The sequence below is a fragment of the Callospermophilus lateralis genome, unplaced genomic scaffold, assembly GCF_048772815.1.
Source record: "Callospermophilus lateralis isolate mCalLat2 unplaced genomic scaffold, mCalLat2.hap1 Scaffold_86, whole genome shotgun sequence".
Lineage (NCBI taxonomy): Eukaryota > Metazoa > Chordata > Mammalia > Rodentia > Sciuridae > Callospermophilus > Callospermophilus lateralis.
Window position 1 is genome coordinate 2911406 of NW_027516693.1, and position 19109 is coordinate 2930514.

General features: G+C 31.7%; 1 pseudogene; it reads right to left on the bottom strand.

The window, feature by feature from the left end:
- Positions 1 to 1981: 1981 nt before the first annotated feature.
- Positions 1982 to 19109, bottom strand: part of LOC143387821 (E3 ubiquitin-protein ligase Mdm2-like) — a 36806-nt pseudogene continuing 19678 nt past the window's right edge.

Genomic DNA, 19109 nt, shown 5'->3' on the forward strand with positions numbered 1-19109 from the left:
CTAATATGCCATTATGCAAAAATATGAGTGTGTAACCAATGTGATTCTGCAATTTATATTTGGGGTAAAAATGAGAATTCATAACCCAATTGAGTCAAATGTATGAAAGATGATATATCATGAGCTTTGTAATGTTTTGAACAAGCAATAAAAAAAATAAAAAAATTAAAAAATAAATAAATAAGTCAAATTATACTCTATCATCATGTATAACTAAAAAGAACAACAATGACAAAAACAACAAGTTCTTGCTGAGTTTCTGAGGGTCTTGCCAATTTGGTAAGATTAGGCTTGACCTTGAGATCCTCCTGCATCCTCCTCCCTAGCTGCTGGCATCACCTGTGTGAGCCACTATAAAATTTCCCTATTGAGAACCCTTTAATTGAATAAAATATGTATTATTTTTAAAAAAATCCTGTCTTCCTCAGACTATTAGTTTTTATGACTATATCACCTTTTGGAATCCACTAACTTCTTACTATTAGAAGAGATGGTAAATACATTCAATTATACACATTTTCCAGAGCATAATGTATTTTATTTCATTCAAACTTTTTATAAACCTCCAGAGGTTAAGTATTATATCACTTTTACAACTGTGAGATTAGGTGCTTTCCTGAGATCACATAGCTTGGTGATGGTAGAATTGGGATATGAATCTACTTCTGACTTCAAATTGAGGCCTTGTTTTTTTATGGTGCTTTCCTGCAAGAAGATGTTTTGTTTTGGTGGAAGAAGAGAGCTTTTATGGAAAACAGAGGTGCAAACAGCTCCATTTATTATTTTCTTTCTAACTCAGTCTGCATTGCAAATATTGATGAACCTTAAGAGTGTATCTGCCCCTTTTTTGCCCCTGGGAAAGAACACAAGCTAAATATTCTCTGTTAAGAGGCAGAGACAAAGAGCAGAGTAGATATTTAGTCTTTCTAAAGCCTTTGGTGAAAACCAGATCTCCTGATACCCAAAGAAGTTAACAGAGCTGTTCACGAATAACTAAGTTAAAATATATAAAATAGATTCCAAAAGTTATTTTTACAACCTTTCCAGTTAGTTTTAATAAACAGTTGTTTATCAAACTCCTGAATTCACTGATTTCTAAAACAAGACTTAAACCAAATTCTGAAACTTAGGAAACTATTAAGAACCATATAACCTAGACCAAAAACTTATTTCAAATTGTCTTAGAATCACTTTTCAGTTTATAGAAAACAATACAATTTTCTCAGGACAATTCCACATTTTACTGACCTCATTTCTACATACCCCTTACTACATATAACAGAGGCTGTAGAATAAATTCATTTTTATTTATATAGCACAAAATATAACTCTCAACTTATGAAAGAACTTATGAAAAAGATCAGAAACTTTTAGAGTATCTAAAATTATTTTTTGGTGCCAGGGACTGAACACAGGTACTTAAACACTGAGCTACATCCACAGCCTTTTTATTTTTAATTTTGAAACAGAATCTTTCTAAGTTGGTGAGGCTGGCCTTGAACTTTCAATCCTCCTGCTTCAGTCTCAGTTACTGTAATTACAGGTGTGGATCACCACATCCAACACAGAGTATCTAAAATATAAATATTATATTTCTTATACATATTTTTCTCCTTACATGAAAAGTGCTAAGTAACACTTAAATGCCTTATGTTAAAGAAAAAGAAAATTAGGTACTTCTCACTTAAGAGAGTTGAAATTATTTAAAATTAGGGGTGAGGGTAAAAAATGAGCTATATATTCAATGTAAATTTTATTAAAACCCATATATAAAATATAAACAGAAGGGAATCTTTCCTAGAAGGGAATACATATTACCTACTTTTCCTGCCAAGGTAGGTAAATTATATTACAAAGAAATCTAGAGGAAGAAAGTTTGAGTTTCTTTCCCTTATGAATGTCAGTAAAAATAAAATCCATAGGGTCAAAATATTTAGGATTATAACTAGAAATATATAATCCTATTTTTATGACATGGCAGCTAGTTGAAATAAGTTAACACAATCATTTGAATTGGTTGTCTGCATACTGGACAGGACTTATTCCTTTTCTTTAGCTTCTTTGCACATGTGAAGCATGACATAAGATATCCTGATTTACCATAAACATTTTTAGGTCAACCTTGGTAAATCACACATGGATCAATGACATTAAGGAGAAAATCAGTTTCCACACCTTTTTCTTTGTCTTGTGTTTCTTCCTTCTCATACTCTTTGACATCTTCTTGACTGTGATAACTAATGCTATTTGAAGTTGATAGTTGAGAATTGTTCTCACTTTCTTGTGACTGGGAGGCTTGTGTGGTCTTATCATTTTCCTCAATACATGATTCTTTGGAATCATTTGCTGTAGTTTTTTTTTTCTCCAGCATATCCAAGCCTTCTTCTGCCTGTGTTGAGCTTTCTAGTTTGGATGTCACAGAAATTCCCCCTTTATATTCAGGAAGCCAGTTCTCATGAAGGGTCCAACATCTATTGCATTGTGGTGGAAAGGGAGGATTCATTTCATTGCATGAAGTACACTTCCAATAGTCAGCTAAGGAAATTTTAGGATCTTCTTCAAATGAATCTGTATCACTTTCCCCTGCCTCATACACAGTAACTCAATTCACCACATCATCTTCATCTGAGAGTTTTTGTCCTTCTTCACTAAGGCTATAATCCTCTGAATCAAGAGATTCAACTTCAAATTCTACACTAAATTGATCTGAAACTGAATCCTGATCCAACCAATCACTTGAATGTTCACTCACACCATCTTCAATATTCATATTTGATGGAATCACTACTGATTCACTTCTACTGATTCCTTCACAACATATTTCCCTTTCTACACACAGAGCCAGGCTTTCATCAAAGGAAAGGAAAATACTATCAGATTTGTGGTGCTTTTGTCATTCACCAGATAATTCATATAAATTTTCTTCTGTCTCACAAATTGCTCTCCTTTTAGATGAGGTAGTTCGTCTAGAAACCAAACAGGAAGATGAAGTCTTCTCTCCCTGTAGTTCTAGCATAAGGCCCTTCTGATACACTCCCACCTTTAAGGTGACACCTGTTCTCACTCACTAATGTGCTGGCATCTGATGGTTCTCTTTCATGGTGTAAGTGTCTTTTTGTTCATCAACAGACTTTAACAACTTCAAAAGCAATGGCTTTGGTCAAACCAGGGTCTCTTGTTCCGAAGCTGGAATCTGTGAGGTGCTTACAGCACCATCAGTAGAAACAGATATGCTTGTATTGCACAATGGACTGGATCAGTACATAAAATTTGCCACATATCGTGACCACGATAGACAAAAGTGAGAAAGGATCTCTTAGGAAAATAAATAAGTGTTGGATATAACTATGTAAAAATGCAGGGAAAAGGCCTAAGAATCCATGTTTTCAAAATATATTTCATGACAATATTTTGCTGGTAGCAAGCAAATGAATTTGCTCAAAAGTAGACAGCAAACAAAATAAATTTGAAACCAAATAGATTGAATTCTTTTTCTTCTTCTTTGAACTCCCACTCATTAAACAAGTTCTTACTGTATCATCAATTTTAATTATTTTCCATTTATTGGGCACTTGACATATTAAGAACCTTATTGGATATAGTGAGAACTCATTCATACACAGTACCCTAAAATAAATTAGGTTGAGGGGTAGTAACCTAGTAAGAACAGCCTCTGTTTAATTTCTGGAGGCATCTAAGAATTAAAAAAACTTTAGAGAAGCTAATAAGAAAATTTAGAAAGTGACCAGAGAGGTTGTGTTAGGTCACTATTTCTCAAACATTAGCAGACATCTGGATCACCTGTGGATTTTTGTAACAGTGTAGAGTTTGGAGTTCCACCCCCAGAATTTTTGACCAAGCCTGGAGGAGATTCAATAATTTTCTGTTATAATGATTCCTACTAGATACTGTGGTCTGGGGACTACTCTGGAGAACTCTGATGTTTGGGAGATGGCTTTCTCGATTTCTGGCCATTTTTACATTGTCCTCAAAGTATTCCTCTTCTCCATCAAAGTCATAATTGAACCTGTCTCCACATGGATTCTTCCTTGTGACCCATCTCTCAGGCAAGGAAGAGCCCTTCTTCAGGACCTTGGAGGTTTTACAGCAGCAAAGACTTTGACACTCAGCTTGCAGCTTGTATGTTTATGTTACTGATGTACTTTCTTTTTCTGAGGAGAGAAATTATTCTTAAAGAGATGTATTTTGTTGATTAACAGTAAGTCAGCTGTTTAAAACTAAAGTAACTAATTTCCAGAATGTCAAGTTAAAAGAGTAGCACTGAAGCCTGAAACAGCTGCAGAGGCAATTGCAGAAGTCTGCGCTCAATCAGTGGAAATCTGAAGCAGCTGAATCAGCTTCATTTTTAAACACTTAAGTGCTTTCTTCTTTCATATAACTCATATTCATTCAACTGTATTATGATTATCTAAAAAATACCAACATTGTCATTTCTGTATGCATTTTTAAGCCAGTTCTTCTGAAGAGATGAAAGTAAATTTTCAGTCTCTAATGACATAAACTAGCCCTCCTAATATCTTGCTGTGTATAACACATGCTCCCATTCTCCAAGACCTTAAGGGAATCAAGAAAAATGCTAAAGAGGATGGAGAGGCTGCCATTCTGTACACTCTGCACTTTTCTGACTCTTAAATTGAAGGGACTTTATGATTTTGGCTTCCCCTCTACAGGTTTCCTGTTCATTGGCCCTGATGTAGCTTCCCAACTGGAGTCACCATATTAAAATATCTGTATTAGTTTTCTCCTGCTGCTATAATAAATTACCACCAATTTGACATCTGAAATGAATTTATTACTTCACAGTTTTGTGATTTTGTAAAATTTCACCAGGCTAAAATCCAACTTGCTCTAAGGGTGTGTTTTCCTGTTTGGAGGTTCTAAGGGAGGATTCATTTCCTTGCTCACTTGCATTATTGGTAGGATTTAGTCCTTTGTGGCTGTGAGCAGAAGGTTGTTCCCAGCTATATACATTCTTTAACTTGGTCCTTGTCCTCCATCTTGAAACCAGCAAACAGAAGTTGACCATACTGTGCTTGAAATGTTTCCCCCTTTCCATCTTGTCATATCCCTCTGACCTTCATAGGAACAATTCCCTGCTTTAAAGGACTCATGTAACTAGACTCGGTCCAAGTTAATCTAGGATACTCTTTACATCTCAAGATCCATATTCTGAATTATATCTGCAAAATTCCCTTTCCATGTAAGATAATGTATGCATGAAAAATATGTGGAGGAATTAGACATTTTGGGGCTTATTATTCTTCTTATTACACTCTTTAAATAAGACCACCTCTAAAAATGATTATGGCATATTTATTAGTCAGCTTTTTATCACTGTGACAAAATACCTGGGAAAATCAACATAAAGGATGAAAGGAGATCCTGGGGCAGGGCACAATTCCAAAGATCTGGTCTCTCAACTAGTTTCCATCCCCCACAGTTTCCACCACCTCCCAACAATACATTCAGTTATGATACCATCAATGGGGAGATGATGAAGTTAGACTCTTGTTATCCAATCACTTCCCAAATGTCTCATCTCTGAACATTTCTGCACTGAGGACCAAGATTTTGATACATGAGACTTTGGGGGATATTCCAGATCCAAACTATAATAGCATCACGACAGGAATAAACCAAGGCAAATCATCTTGTGTATGCAACCTAAAAGTTAAAAGTTTAAAATAAGATGGTGTGTGTGTGTGTGTGTGTGTGTGTGTGTGTGTGTGTGTGTGTGTGTATTTGTATGCTGGAGTAAACCAGTTAGCTCTATCATCAATTGGTTGAGTTAAAATAAATATTTTAATAGTTACATCTATTGACAAGGAAGTTGTAATGAAGTGCCAGAGATGAATCACACAACTGTGCCTTCAAGAAGTTTCCAGCTAGTTTTTAATAGATGCATTTATGAATGTCCAACTGCCCTCTAAATTAATGTTCTACTTCTATGTGAGTTAGTGAGGATATACAAACATTTTATTTCAAAGTAAGGACACTGGTTTCAGAAGAAAAATAAATTTTCCTTGACCATGAAGGCACACAGAGAGCAGGATTATAGAAATCTATTATCTAACCATTAGGCTGACAAATCAGGCCCATTGGGTATTGCTGAAGAGAAGATAAAATAAATGTCCTATTTAGAACATTCCTTTAATTAAGAAGTAGAATATTGGGGGTTTTGGTTTAATAAACCACACAGTACCACATTAACCTTTTCTGAAATTCTTATAAGGTTGAAACTGCCTTCCCTGAGGTAGAATTTTTTTCAAATGAATTCTGCCCTCCTTTAGACATAAACGGATTGAAGAACAAAAACATAAATAAATAAATAAAAATATGAAGATGCTATAGCTACTCTTTCCATTAAAAGGTAATTAAAAAATTCAAATTTTGCATATATTCATACATGATTTTATAATGATTTAAAACGAGGCAATTAGTTCAAGACATTTATTGGTTCTAGTTAGAAATGCTTGCATATTTTATACAAATTAATGTTTTATATTTATCTACATTTGAATAATACTGCAATATAAGAATTTATAGCTTGATAATCTTAATGCTATTAATTTGTCATAATCCTATTCATACAAGAATGGCTATAATTTTGAGTTGTGCATTATTTTAATATTCTTAAGATCAACTTGTATCTTACGCATTTTGAAATATTTTTTTTTCATAAGCTGTTAAACATTTGTACAAAATTTAGGTGGTGTTTCTAGATAAATGTATTTAGAGATATGTATTATTAAAAAGGCATATACAAAATAGCTTAATGAATAACAATATACTTGCATGCTCATCACTAAACACAAAATAGAACATTATGAAATACTTTAACCTTAAACTCTTTATAATTAAATAATTTAATTCTTATTTTGAATACCACATTATTTCTGCTGGATATTTAAATTTTAATTTTCATAATTGTGACTTATATGAATTACCTGAAATTGAGTAATTCCAAACTTGAAAGAGATATATAAAATAAGCCTGTTTCATTACAGGAAAAATATGATAGCAAACAAAGAAAAGTTCCTTTAATTATGTGAAATCAAAGACATTGAATATGAATGTCCACATCAGCACTGAAAATGATGTAATTTACATAAAGGGATATAAAGTTATAGAATAAGATTACAATCAGGAGTGAAATATTATGTCAAAACAAATTTAATTTTACAGATTATAAAATACAATTTTACAGGCTTTTAAAGTTTCAAAAAACAACTAACTCAAAAATGTGTATATATCAAAGAATGTGTTTATATAATGAATGTAATTATGAAGGAATTAAAATTTCTTCTCATTAGTTTAGCATCACAAATAGTAAACTGCATTTGGAATAGGTTTGGAAGCATCATGTCATGAGGGATGGGAACTTAATATGTTCTAGCAGAGCAGCTGAGGGACCAAGGATACTGAAGACAGCATAGAAAGAGGAGGTAAATGAACTGGCTGATAATGAAAAATTGGAATTGGCTGGGACACCCAAGATTTTGCAGAGCAAGAGTCTGATATGAAAAGTATTCAGAATAGATTTTGAAATTTAAAAATAGCAGGGGAGTATTTTAGAGGGGCAATATGATGTCAATCAAAGTATTAGTTTCAAATGTCTTTATTATTTCAATGATAAAAAATAACCTAGCATATGTGAGTCACTGGGTTAAATTCTCAGCACCACTTATAAATAAATGAACAAAATAAAGATTCATCAACATCTGTAAAAAAAGTAAATTTATGTATTCAATGCACACCAAAAAGCATGTCATATAAGCAAGAAAATAGGCTGAACATAAAAGATGCAAATATACATTTGACATTGTCTTGCATTTCTGACAAATTAGTGAGAAAGTGATACTTATAAATTATTATAATATGAAAGGTTCTATAAAACAAATGGGTACAATATAGTATGACCTTATGTATGCCACAGAAGGTGTGGATAATTGAGTATGTACCTTAGCATGACACTATAGAGGTGGAAATTTACATTTTAAACTGTAATTTATGGAGTTTAAAGGTAGAATAAGCACAGAAAGTGCAACCTTGCCTGTACTCATTTCTAATCACCTAATAAGAAAAGTAAAGTAAATGCACCTATCTTGACTCATTATGGATGGCCTCATTGATTGCTGAAGTTGATGCAATCTATTGCCACTTTGAATCTGTTCAGTGGATTCAGACTCAGATGGCAGGGACATTCCAATCAGGCACGTTTGGGTGAGAATGTTTCAATTCATTATATGATGCATATGAAAAGCATGGCTTACACTATCTGATCAAGTTTTTATTTCTGAAGCTTTCAATTCTTTGAGATCCATTTCTAGGCATCCTCCTCAAAGCCTGGAAAACCCAGGTTGTGCTGCCACACAAATAATAAAAAATATTTAGGGGAAGTGCAAAGCACACTGAAAGCCAGAAAATAGTGACTGTGTAGAGTTTTGAGACTGTATTTCATCCCCTCCTCTTTTTATTTTATTTATTTTTAAATTTTAAGGCAATGTCTCTAATTTGCTTATGGCCTGAATGAATTGCTAAGGCTAGCTTTAAACTTGGGATTCTCTTGCCCTAGTTTCCTTCTCTCTTTTTTCATATGTGAGGCATACATTTTGTCATATGTGAGGCAGTTAGTTTTTCCTAATTTGTTACTTCAGTTGGTACCATTTAATGGTATCATATCATAACTATAAGTTACAATTTAATATTTCCCTGTTTTGTTATGGAAACATTATATAACTTGAAAACAAACAACCATATTCATGTATTTATTATTGTTATTATTATTATTATTATTATTATTATTATTATTATTTTATTTTGGATGATTAAAGAAAGGCTTGCCATACTACTCAGCTACAATTGCGTCCTTTCTAGAGTTTATTTTAAGTATCTCACTATAATGCTTAAGCATTTAAAAATATTTTTAGTTGTAGAAAGACACAATAACTTTATTTTATTTATTTATTTTTATGTGGTGCTGAGGATCAAACCCAGTGCCTTACACATGCTAGACAAGTGCTCTACCAACTGAGTTACAGCCCCAGCCCTGAAGATGAACTTTATCTTGCAATTCTTCTTACTTTTCTTACCAAGTAGCTGGTATTACAGTCACCTACCACTATATAAATTGTATAAATCCCTTTCTTGTAAAAGTTTTTGCATATCTTATATTTTTCTTTTATATTAAAATTATTTTTTTACAAATGAATGATTTATTATGTCTTACCAGAAAATGATACCATGACTTTCTTGTTATGCATATATTCCATTGTTTTAGCAGCTTTCTTTGAAAAGAATATCATTTCTTCTCCTTAATGGCAGTAAAGTATCTGTCTTTTATCACTGTATAAATGATGAGAGCCTTTTTAAGTTTTCTGTCTTTAATTCCACAGGGCTAATTATTTGTCTCATTATAAGGTCTATACTGATTGTTATAATGTTAAATCCTAGAGTCATATGTGGCTCTATGGATTTAACATTAGAAATCATATTGTTTTCATTAATGATGGACTTCATGTACAGTAATGGCTAAATTATAATGTAGGTATGTAATGGTCTATACCATCTAGGACTGTGTTAGTACCCATCATATTAAAATGATTGAACTGAGGCTTAATGAGTTAAAGACACATGGACAAGATCAGATAACTAGGTAATGGTAACTCTCAAGTTTGTGTATTTCACTTTGAAGTTAAGCTTCCTTTTATATCACTTGAAAAATATATGTGCACTACTTGGGAGAGATAATTACAAATATCCCTACTTAACAAATATTTGTAGTTACATAGAAATGAAGTTAACATCTAAAAGCCTTCCTGAATAAATTACTCTCAAATGAGTATATTAATGATTCAAATATAAAACCTTCTGTAAAAGAAAGACCAATTTATAAACAATTTTTCAAAGGTTAGATCATCATTATTAATATAGAGTATTAAATTTTAAAATTCTCATTAAACATTTAAAAGTTATAAAGTGAAAACAATTCTCTCTTAGAAAATTGAAAGTATATGTCAGAGATAACTTGCAGAATCAAATAAAATTAGAAATTATAAAGAGTTAACTAATTCCTTAACAGATAAACATTTTTAAAAATTTTCACATTTAATAATGCTTATATTAAATGAAGCATGTGTACTTTTAAAGTATGTAAAATTCATATTACAAAAATATGAAAATTATACAACCTCATGATAAAAACTTACTTGAAATGCACATATATCATGTAAATCACTTAATTTCCTAATTTTTTGAAATGGATTATATTGGAGTAAATTATTTCACAAATCTCAAAATCTATACTTGTATTTTGCCATAGGCAGCAAACAATATCCCCAAAAAGGAAAGATGATGTAATCACCATGAGATTTTTTTTTTGTTATCTGCTAATGATTTTTATTGATTACATTTCACAATTGAAGGATTACTTTCAATTTGTTTTTTTTTCTTTCTTATATACATGACAATAATGGAGGGCATTACATTCATAATTATCTATTCACAGCATAATTTTTGTAAGTCTGTATATAAAGTATGTTTACACCAAATTATTTCAATACACATGAGCTCTCTTATTTTTTGCATTCAATTCTTAATATATCTTTATACCACCATTTATCATATCTCTGTTTGTATATAAGGTATGCTGACAACAAATTTACATCATCATACATGTATTTTGTATAATGATGAGGGTCTCCCTCCACCATCCTAGCTATTCCCCTTCTTCCTTCTAATTGTGTAATGAATGAATTGTTGTTAATTTTGTATAAAAAGAAAACTATTGGAAACATTGAAAAACATTTTCAGTTTTCAATTTATACCAGGTATCAAGATATGAATATTAATTTCTTAGGGCTGCAATTGGCAAATAATATTTAATTTAAAAACTGTTTCATGATGTCAAGTCACTGTTATTCTTTTTCACAGAAAGAAAAACCAAATTGCATTTATATGAAAAAGTGCTGAAGTCATGTCTAATAAGTGATGTAGCAAGCCTGCATAAATCAGCAGATTCTTATCTGAAAATTTTCTCCACTATTTTTTATGAAGACTACCTTGAGCAGGTTGCCTCCCATCACTGTGCCTCAGATTGCTCATTAATTGAATAGATTTTAGTAATTATTAAGAGGATACCATGAGGATGTAATGATATAAGAAGTAGAAATCTTCTAGTGCAGGCTCCAAAACATTGTTTTGATTCAATAAATATCACCTATGATACTCATAAAAATATAATATTTATATAATCTTATACTAGACAGTTAATTAAAACAAAAAAATAAATAATAGTAAATGTATTCAAACTTCTTCAAACACTTAAACTTATATCTGTTTCCAACATAGAAAATAATTCCTGGTGACTTTTTTATCTTAGGACAATGAATTTCCATTTCTGAGGTGGTCCCTGTAGACTTTACTCAGAACAGTGATTTCTGGTTCTAGAGTTAACTGTGTAGTCCCTACCTTCATATTATTTAAACATTTTAGTCATTATAGACAGAGTACCAAGATAACAACTCTGCTATATTTCTTAAACATGCTTAATGCTCACAAAAATCATAACCTGAACACTTGGACAAGCAAAACAAGCCATGGTAGTTTTTCTTTTTTACTTTAATTTTTATTTTTTAAAACAAATATATATTAGTAGGTGATTATACTGTAATAAATATGCTATTCACAAGGTAGAAAATGTATTTAATTCCATCCTGTTAGCCACAGTCATATATTTACTTGGGCCAGTGGAATGGGAGATTGATGTCTTCCCTTACCATGAAAAATGCAAACCTTAAGCATTGGAGACACTCAATTGCCTGGACCTTCAGTTCACAGCCTTGAGATCTACTTCTGTAAACTTTCAAATCAGGTAAGATAATAAAATTTATTAAGACCATTAACTTTCCTTTTTCTTTTGGACTTTATTCCACCTGAAAGACAACAATTTTGAGGATTTCTCTTAATGGAGAATTTCACTGAGTAAAATTTAGTTGTGGTTTGGAGTAAAGTAGCCATATGGTTTGCAGTCAATGACACTGTGATTCCTTTATTGCTAGCCTTGTTACTATAGAAATTCTCCTCTTTTTGCCTTCGCTCTTTCAAACTCTGCCAACTCACATGGCATCATAGTAAAACTCTGCCAACTCACAATTTTATTGCTAAAAAAAAGAGAGGAAAAATGAATTACAGTAGATGGGTTAGAGAGAGAAGATGGGAGGGGAGAGGGGGAGGGGGATATTAGAGGACAGGAAAGACAGCAGAATACAACAGACACTAGTATGGCAGTATGTAAAAAAGTGGATGTGTAACTGACATGAATCTGCAATATGTACATGGGGTAAAAATGGGAGTTCATAATCCTCTTGAATGAAATGTATGAAATATGATATGTCAAGAGCTTTGTAATGTTTTGAACAACTAATATTAAAAAAAACAATTTTATTGCTAAAATAGTTTGAAAACTGATACTTCTGCATCATACAACTCATGTAGAAAAAATGACAGAAACTTTCCAATTTGACAAAAAAACAGATTTATGACAAAAACAAAATTGTAAATTATTGAAAATTGAAATAAAATTCTTTCATTTATCTCTATAGAAAGCATGCAAAGAAATAATTTGGACAATTAATCAATGAATCTGTGCACTTTTATGATCACAGTACACTAAGCGATTCAATCTGTATGATCCATCAGTCTTGTAAATTGAAGAACACACACAGAAAAACTTTTTATTTGAGGACACAAACATTACAAGCACTTCATGAAAAATTATTTTAAGGAGAAAGGTAATGCAGTACTGGAAATGCTACATAGAATTTCTAATGCCTGAGCTCATCCATCATAACATCATTTTCTTCTCCATTTTTATTTCAATTTCTTTCTTATCCCTATTGTGAGGGGTAGTATAGTGTAATCTTACTTGGTTAGTTCTGCTATAACAAACCACCTGAGACTGTGTAATTTTCAAAAGAAATTTATTTCTTCATAGTTCTAAATGCTTGAAACCCCAAGATCAACATGCAAGCAGGTTCAGTGTCTGCTGAAGGCCCTATTCTCTGGTTCCAGGATGTTTCTTGAACACTGTCTTTACAAGTCAAAAGAGCAGAAGAGCAATGAAGGTCCAAGGTCATTGTTTAGAGCATTTTCATAAGGTGTTAACCTTTTCACAAACTGTAAATCTGTCATGGCATAATCACTTCCCCCAAAGTTGTAACTTCTCAATACCACCACAAAGGGGATTGTGTTGCAACTGATTTAAGAGGCACACAATCAAATCATAGCAATAAGTGACCTCAGTGGTTTTCAAAATAACCCTGTCACTGTCATCTGATAATGCATGTCTAAAATGTCAGGATTGAATTTCAGAACTAGTGAGCTAGTATCTTTTCTAATAGAGCCAAGAAAAAAAATCTTTGAAAGAGAAACTAAGGGGTTTATTAGGTAAAAATGTTTTGAAAACCAGTGACTTAAACAATAGTACATGTGAAGTGTAAGAGTCACAGGTATCCAATAGATACAAATTCTCCATAAAAGTTTTCATTTTTGACATTGAGTAAAACTTTGAAAATCAGTCAATAAATAGTTGGTCTAGAGAATGATTGGATTAATGTCTTTAATCATAGACAAATCAGCAAAAATTCTACCAACGTAAAAAGAAAAAAAACACAATTAAAAACCAAGTATATCTATATCTACAGATACAGATAACCTTAATATACCCAAAATAGAAATCTAAATTATATATACACACAAACACACACATGCACATGAATATATCTATCTATCTATCTATCTATCTATCTATATCTATCTATCTATCTATCTATATATATATATATATATATATATATATATATATATAGAGAGAGAGAGAGAGAGAGAGAGAGAGAAAGAGAGAGAGAGAAACATTTCTAATTTCTAATAAAGTGCCAGAATTTAGAAGCATAATCTCTCCTTGTATTTGAGTACACAGTTCAAAATTTATTTCATAAGTGAAGGAAATGAATATACAATATGTTTTAAGCAAATTGAACATTAGGTTTGAAATTATATTTTAAAATACACATGGAATCTTATATTTATAAATATGCATTTATGTCAAACTAGTTGTAGGAATAGTGGTAATATTGGTGTTAATATTATATATTGAGTTGGTTAGAGTTAGGCTTACTAAAAGAATATGTGTATCAAATATGTACATATATAAGAATGTACATGTGAAAACATGTATGAAAACACATGGATGTATGTGTTATAAAACAGAAAATTAAATAGGGTGAATCATATGAATATATTTTTTTCACTTGGGGAGAGTGGATATATAATAAAGTGAATATATACCAATTTAAACACTAATAAATAAACCATTCCTAATTGAAAATATAAGTCAAAGAACACATCACATCTTATATGAATATACATGCACTTATGTTAAATTAGGTACAGTTACAATAGTCACATTAGGGTTAATAATAAATACTGAAGGGTTTAAGGTTAATGTAAAGGAATGAATATATACATCAGGAAATATGAATATTTCTAAGATGTTCTTGTGGTCTCTCATACTTCCAGCACACATTTCTGTCTCCCCTCATGGTAGTCCAGGTAGGATATAAAACAAGTTAGCAACCAGAACTCATAGAGATGATAGAACTCACTAAAACCAGAATTTATAGTAGAGCTTAAATCAATCAAATGTAAACAGTTTTAAATTGAACAAGTGTTTGTATTTTTAAGATGTCCTTCTATAAACTTCCACACAAGAATTCTGCCTGTATCCTTACTTCACCTACTCTTCAGCTTTTCTCCCCTCACCTTCTCCATCCTTCTCTTGTGTCCTCCCTTTTTGGGAGTAAAACATAAAATTCCTATAATTTTCTTATTATAGGAATAACCTCCTCTTTTTATAGACTACAGAAGCAAGCAGGGGTTTCCATATTTATATCAAATAAAAAGGACTTCAAGCTAAAGTTAATTAAAAAGGATAAAAAAGGACATTACATACTGCTCAAGGAAACCATACACCAACAAGACATAGCAATCATAAATATATATGCCCCCAACAATGGTTCAGCTATGTTCATTAAACAAACTCTTCTCAAGTTCCCGAGTCAAATTGGCCACAACATAATAATTTTAGGTGATTTAACACACCTCTTTAACCACTGGATAGATCTTTCAAACAAACCTGAACAAAAAACTATAGAACTCAATAACACAATTAATAACTTAGACTTAACTGAAATACATAGAATATTTCATCCTTCAATAAGAAAATATGCTTTCTTCTCAGTAGCACATGGATCCTTCTCTAAAAGAGACCATATATTGTTCCACAAAGCAACTCTTAGCAAATACAAAAAAGTAGAGACACTACCCTGCATTCTATCAGATAATAGTGGAATGAAACTAGATATCATTGATAAAATTTAAAAAAAAGTGACTCCAACGTCTGGAGACTAAATAATATGCTACTGAATGAACAATGGGTTGCAAAAATTTCAAGGAGAGAAATAAAAATTCTTTGAGATAAATGGGAACACTGATACAACATATTGAAATCTCTGGGACACTATGGCATTATGAAGAAGAAGGTTCAACATAAAATTTTGATTTAATGATTAAGAGTAAGTTTAGTCAGTAAATATTGGTACTGGGAAACATGAATAATCATAAGGATGCATGAAAATACATATGAAAACATACATAAGTATATAAGTTCCAAAACATATATAAATATATAAGTTCTGAAATATATAAGTTCTGAGCATAGGGTTCATAATTTGAATACATACTTTTTACCTCCAGAGTGCATGGATGTTTCATATAAATGAATATATGATGACATTTGCAAGTATACCATTGGTAATTGAATGTATAAGTCAAAATACTCTTAAATATGTATAGTATGTAGCCTTTCATGTTACTTTAGATTTAAGAATAAGACTGAGTTTAGGATTAGTATTATCATTTTTTTTGGCAATAGGGTTTGTGTTAAATAGTGAATGTGAGTGTCAGCAAACATAAATATTCATAGGAATGTACTTATGTAAATATGCATAAAAATAATATAAATATTTATGTTCTGAGATATAAATAGTATAATGTGAGTCATATGATTCCAAATACTTTTAATTTAAGGATGAATACATAACTTTATGGACTCATAAAATATGTATGCAGGGCCTGGGGTTGTTGCTCAGTGTCAGAATGCTTGCCTAGCATGTGTGAGGCACTGGGTTTGATTCTCAGCACCACACATAAATAAACAAAATAAAGGTCCATTGACAACTAAAAACTATTTAAAAAGACAACAAAAATATGTATGCAAAAATACTATTGAAAATGTAATGTAATTGTCAGTGTATACACAGATGTTCATAATAATACATGCTTTTTAAAAAATAAGGCTTAGGTATAAATGTAAGGTCAGGGTTAGTATTAAATTTTGTATTCAGTAATGTTAGTTTTAGGAAATAAATATGTATGTTAAGTAACATGAGTACTTATTGCATAGTACTTGTGAAAATGTTTATGAAAACCTATAATGTTTATGAATAGAAAAATGTATACTGTGAGTTTTGTGAATACACATTTTTATCTTGATGATGCATAAATATAGTATATAATGAAAACATAATAACTTTATGCAAAGTTAACGTGGAAGTTTGAAATTATATTTTAAAATACACATGGAATCTAACATTCATATACACACAGTTGTGTCAAACTTGGTATAGGTATAGCAGTAACATTAGAGTTAGTATTATATATTGAGATGGTTAGGGTCAGGCTTAGGGAATGAATATGTACATTGAAAAGTATGTATGTTTATTAGAAAGATCATTTGAAAATGTGTATGAAAACAGATATGAATAAATATATTCTGAAATGGAAATGGTATAATGTGAACAATATGAATAAAAGTTTTTTAACTAGAGGATGAATGGATATGACATGTAATGAATATGAACTAAGTTATACCTCTATACACCATTGATTATTGAAAATATAAATGAATATACAAATAACATCTCATAGGAATATACAGGCATTCATCTTAAATTAGGTATAGTTAAGTGGTAATTTTAGGGTTAGTATTCTATATTGAATGGAGTTAACGTAGGTTGAGGTAATCAATACATACATCTGAAAATATGAATTCCTGAAAATGTACTTGTAAACATTGTATGAAAATCCATATAAATGTAAATGTACAGACTGAAATAAGAGTATAATGTGACTCATGCATTAAATATTTTGTAATTTGGGGATGTAAGAATATATCATATACATGATATTTAGTAATATATGTGCAAATATAAAATTGATAATAAAATATATAATTCACAATACACACAAATATTAATTTAAATGTACATACTTTATGTAAAACTTTGTTTATCTATAGAGGTCACTTTAAGTTGAATTTTCAGTTCAGATATCATTTAGGGTTAGTGTTCTATTTAGGGAATTAATTTTTATATTCTAAAATCCACGTATTCATAAGAACATACATGTAACCGTCTATACAACATTACATATTGATTTAAAAATACATGTTCTGAAACAGGGTTGATTGCAATGTGATTCATGTAATTATACCTTTCTAAAAGTTGGGGATTCGTGGATATGTTTGATAATGTATATATGACAAGTCATATAGCATATACCATTGATAATTGAAAATGCAAGTCAAAATACACATAAAACCACAGACTATTCTAATTACATTTACTTTATATTAGATTTAGATTTAGCATTAATATTAGGGATAGTAGTAAATATTGAGTAAGGTTTGATTTACAGTTAGATTAAATATGTAGATTAAGAAATATGAAAATTCACAGAATGTACCTGCAAATATATGTTGCCCCAAAATACTTACAAATACCATCCTAAATAATATGATATAATTCCCATCAAAAAATTAAAATAGACAATTATAGACAGAAGAGAAAGGATATCTGATGAGTTATCTGGCATTGGTAATGATCAGGAGCTCACAATGTTGCAGGTGGCATAGAGGACTATAAAAATAGGGTCAAGGGAAGAATGTTCTAGCACTCATGGAAGTGTGCTGACCTATAAGTTTCTTCACCAATGCCTCTAACCTTTTGGTGCCTGAAATATATGTGGCTTCCAAGAATGTTGACTCTCTTTGGAGTGAGAAAATTGCAGTGGATGTCCATCTATGTGAACTGGAAGACATTGTTTAATACCCTTGGACATGCTTGCAGAAGCAAAGCTGAATCCTCTTCTTGGAGGTGAAATGTGGCCACTGGTGGCCAAAAGTCTCCCTGTGTGGATTGTAAAGCCATTGAGCCATCCTCCAGGTTTCATGGCTGTTATTGCTCAATCACAGGAAATTTGGTATTATGCTGCAAGAAATACAAGAGGTAAACTATGACATAGTGCTGGAAGCAGTTCTATCCTGGAAGGTGATTCAAGGCCTCAGGAGAAAACTCATTTAGCCTCTCCAAAATTCTGAGTTGAAACCTGACTCTGAACATATTCCCACCCCACTCCCCATAAAAAGATGCCTTCCCATACTAGGGTCCACCAGCTGCGTGATGTCAGTACCATGTGATTTGGAATAAAAAAAGAGATTCTGGTGGCATTGGCAATGATTTCTCTGCACACACCTATAGTCATCTTCCCTAGGCCCCACCATCAGAAGGCTCAAACTCACTGGTATCTCTATTCTCCAGTATTTTAATGAGTTCTGGCCACTGAAGTTTATCTCTGATTCAGTCGTGGAGAGAAACAAGGAGTTCCTAAAGAGCTCCAGTTGTTCATGGTCCTACAGATTTAAAAAAATTCTGGATAGAGATATAGCCATATTTCTTCTGAGACCTCACGCAGGTGGGCTTTCTAAAGAGTGCAGCAGCAGGGAAAATGATTCTAAAATGTGAGGCACATGTGTGTTTCAGGCTCTTAACTTCGGCTAACAAAGCTCTACAGAGAAAATTGTGTGAAATCCTGGCTGAGACTTGTAATGTTGTGGAGAAATCCACACTGGGCCTAGGTCTAGGTTCCCAAAGACACCTCTGATGCTTGAGTACCCAAAATCTCAACACAAA